General features: G+C 36.7%; 1 long non-coding RNA gene across 1 annotated transcript; it reads right to left on the bottom strand.

Moving 5' to 3' along the window:
* Window positions 1–277: 277 nt before the first annotated feature.
* LOC138977371 (uncharacterized) lies at window positions 278–2,298 on the bottom strand. The gene is made up of 3 exons (XR_011459250.1): window positions 2,002–2,298; window positions 1,333–1,379; window positions 278–480 (listed from the first exon to the last, which is right to left on the bottom strand). It is a non-coding gene; the product is annotated as an uncharacterized lncRNA (long non-coding RNA).
* Between the last annotated feature and the right edge of the window lie 1,041 nt (window positions 2,299–3,339).

Raw genomic sequence — 3,339 nt, 5'->3', positions numbered from 1 at the left:
CAACCTGTGTGTATACCTTTATTCCTTATTCTTTTTATTTAACTGAGGATGTCACTACGCAGTTTTACTGATTTAAAAAAAAATTTGCTTCAAATTATCTCCCTTGAACAAACACTTCTTTTTACAATTAAATTTTGTTTACACGAAGAGGTAGTTTTAAGGGTATATATACAAGAAAACAATATTGCAACCTTACATGTATTTACATTTGGACTAATTCCATTAAAAAAAAATTAAAACTATAAATGATAAATCAAAATAAAACAGATTTTGGGGCTGTGCACAAGCTAATAGGATTAAACACGAAAGTCGCACCCAAGCATCGTCAAATACTTTTGCTAACAGCTATACTTAAACATAAGAAAATATGATCTGCATCTCTTGTTATGAAGATGATGGCACTGGTCCACCGAAGTGCATGCCATATATGCTTTACTGTGCGCTCTCCCTCTCAATGGTCTTTCTCTGGCTGACTCGATTCTGAGGAGATAAAAGAAAACACATTCAGTACAAGCTGTAAAAAATAACAACAAAACTAGTATTACTTAAAGTAGCTGCTGGTTTCTGAGTATTTGATTGAAGGCCCAATCCGACTTGTAAGAAGTTTGCCCGACTGTCGCAGATTTGGTCAGGTAATTGCATGGAGTAAAATCATGCCTCAATTTGGTAACATACAAACTGCAATATTCTAAGGCTGTGAGTGTGAGAATACATCGGCGCCACTTTTTAAAACTTTCTTTTTGTGTGTGTGCATGTTTTAGTGCCAAAAATGAATAGGCCGAGTGCTCTTTCTGCAAAACTTGTGTGTAGCTTCAGAGCTCTATCAATGGTTTGAAAGAAAAAACATACTTTTCCATTTTTGACGTTCTTGTTCCCTTCCCTGTGAAATTTACTGTCCGTAGGTTACCGGATTTTGTTAATGTCCGTGAAAACCTCAACTATTCATTGCTGAGTGCCTAGTGATAGCTATCCCCCTCAACGACCTAGCACTGCTGAATCCTGATTCTTCTCATTGTTTGATTCTGTAATGAAATTGTGTAGTTGGTAGTTATGTGAGCTTCTTCTTGGGGGGGGGGGGGGGGTATTAAACCATCAGATCACAAAGTAAGACTTCATTGTAATGTGCAGATATTTGTTCAGGTGCCCACCATTTTCTATGTGAAAACATGTTGCTAACTAACATGAACCCAACCATAAATGGGCTACTCACCTACATCACGTTTCATGGTTGGGTTCATGTTAGTTAGCAACATGTTTTCAAATTCTCATCAGGCAATCACGGCTGACACTAAACACAGAACAGGTGGGAAAGACATAATTCAATTTACTCACCTTCCTTGCATTGTGAGACTGGCCATATGAATCTGCTGAAGTAGTTCCTGCACATATTTAATCAAATATTCATCTTAATAACGTGTTAATATCGCTTGTTCTAGCAAATCAGACTTGACAGTTTTCTGAAGGCTTGCACAATTTAAGAGCTTGCCTGTCCCCAATCATTACAATAAGAAACAACATCTAGTATGCAAGTATTTTCAGGGTATGAAGGTTTTAATATAATGTCGGTTCTTCTGGGGGCATGGAGAAACACCTTACACAAAGTAGAACATACACAACAAATTTCAAACAATTGAGGTCACACCATAGTTTTACTCACAAACAAACAACAGCAATACAATAAACAGTCTGCAAACGCCTACATGTTGTCTACAATAGGTATAAAGAAACAAAGAAGCACATGAAGACGGGCTTTGTCAAGTAGACCATTATAGCGAATGAGCAACAGCTGATGATCCAGACCACCAAATTGACATGATTTCCCCTTATTCAGTTTGTGATTGTAGTCATATTGACGATGCATGACTTCAATTTTTCTAAGTAAGTCTCTTGGTGCGTTTACGGATACATTCATTGTCACAATTACGACATGCTAATGTCTAACCTGAGTAAACTTCAATTCATGACTCTTTTTTTTAACTGGCATAGACATTATGAGCATACCAGAATTATTTTCCTGTTAGACTGTCTTCTTCTTTTTCTTCTTCTGCGTTCGATATTCATGGCTGTCATATCGTCAGGTCAGTGGCTGCCATGAAGTCTGCATAAACCAATTAAATAAATAATTAAGGAAAAAAAACACCCTTACATCATAATAAATCAGAACCATCAAAACCACCCCCCACCCATCCAATAAAACCTGCATACAAAAACACTTCAAAATAAAAAAATGAAAACATTTAATTCCACTTCAAAAATATAAAAGTTGTTATGCTTTATTTTCATTATCTCTTTACACACACAAAAATTGCTGTGCAAATCTTTTTAAAAACATCAATGCCCGAGACACCAGTAACCTGTTTATGTTGTTGACCTTGTAGCTTTTCAGTTTAAGAGGCTGTTCAAAAAACCGTTTCCCTGGAATCTGCACTATGATAACCATGAATAATACCGTTGGGAAAATATTACATCACCAAGACCTAAAAAATAACACCAACCTGAGGTGGCAGGTAATGGCGGACTTGACTTCCTTCATAACCAAATATCACTCTTCTGACAAAAAAAACGCAAATGCTATGTTAAACCAGAAAATACGTAAACCGGAAAAGGAAGCGCATCAAAACCAAAATGGCAGCCCCCATGAAATCCGAAAGGTCAAGCAAACAAGTCGTGAGCTTCGCTGGAATAAAGTTTCCAAACAGCTGAGAGGGTACTAGTTTGATCTCATGTGTTTATGTAATGGACTGAATTTTTGACCAAGCAATGTTTGGCAAGGTCCAGACTTTTGGTTTGCATATCAACTTGAAAACTTGAAGAAATTCCAATCAAACTAAAAATTTCATTAAACAATTAAAAGAAAGTATCGCATTGTATTCTGTATAATTTCCTGAATCCAAAAATATATTGATATTATGATCAGTCTAAAAATGAGCGCAAAAGTGAAACAAGAAAATCAGTTTTGCAAATGAGGTCCTATGTTTGAATGCCTTGCCAAAACAGGCTCGATCCTTCTCGGTCTTCGAGTTTTGGGTAGCTTACCCTTGCTAGTATTGATGATGACTGATCACTAGGTGCTGCCTTACCTTGTTTTTCAGGCTGACAGACTGACGGAAAGTTTGATATCGCTTCACACGACTTGTTTCAATATGTATGAAGCCAGAGCAGCAGACAATTTGTTTCTGATTCATATTTCTTTTGAAGAAAATGACTCAAATGAGCATTCTTTGTTCTTACTTGATATCAGAATAACGCATCAACTTAAGTCGATGATACGCTGAATTGTTCTTAATTTGTAATCAGAAGGGGGCCATACTAATGGAACGTTGCTGGCGAGATGTCCTT

The sequence above is a fragment of the Littorina saxatilis genome, linkage group LG9 (assembly GCF_037325665.1).
Source record: "Littorina saxatilis isolate snail1 linkage group LG9, US_GU_Lsax_2.0, whole genome shotgun sequence".
NCBI lineage: Eukaryota > Metazoa > Mollusca > Gastropoda > Littorinimorpha > Littorinidae > Littorina > Littorina saxatilis.
The sequence above is the reverse complement of the archived record's forward strand: the minus strand, read 5'-3'. Positions and strand labels throughout refer to the sequence as shown.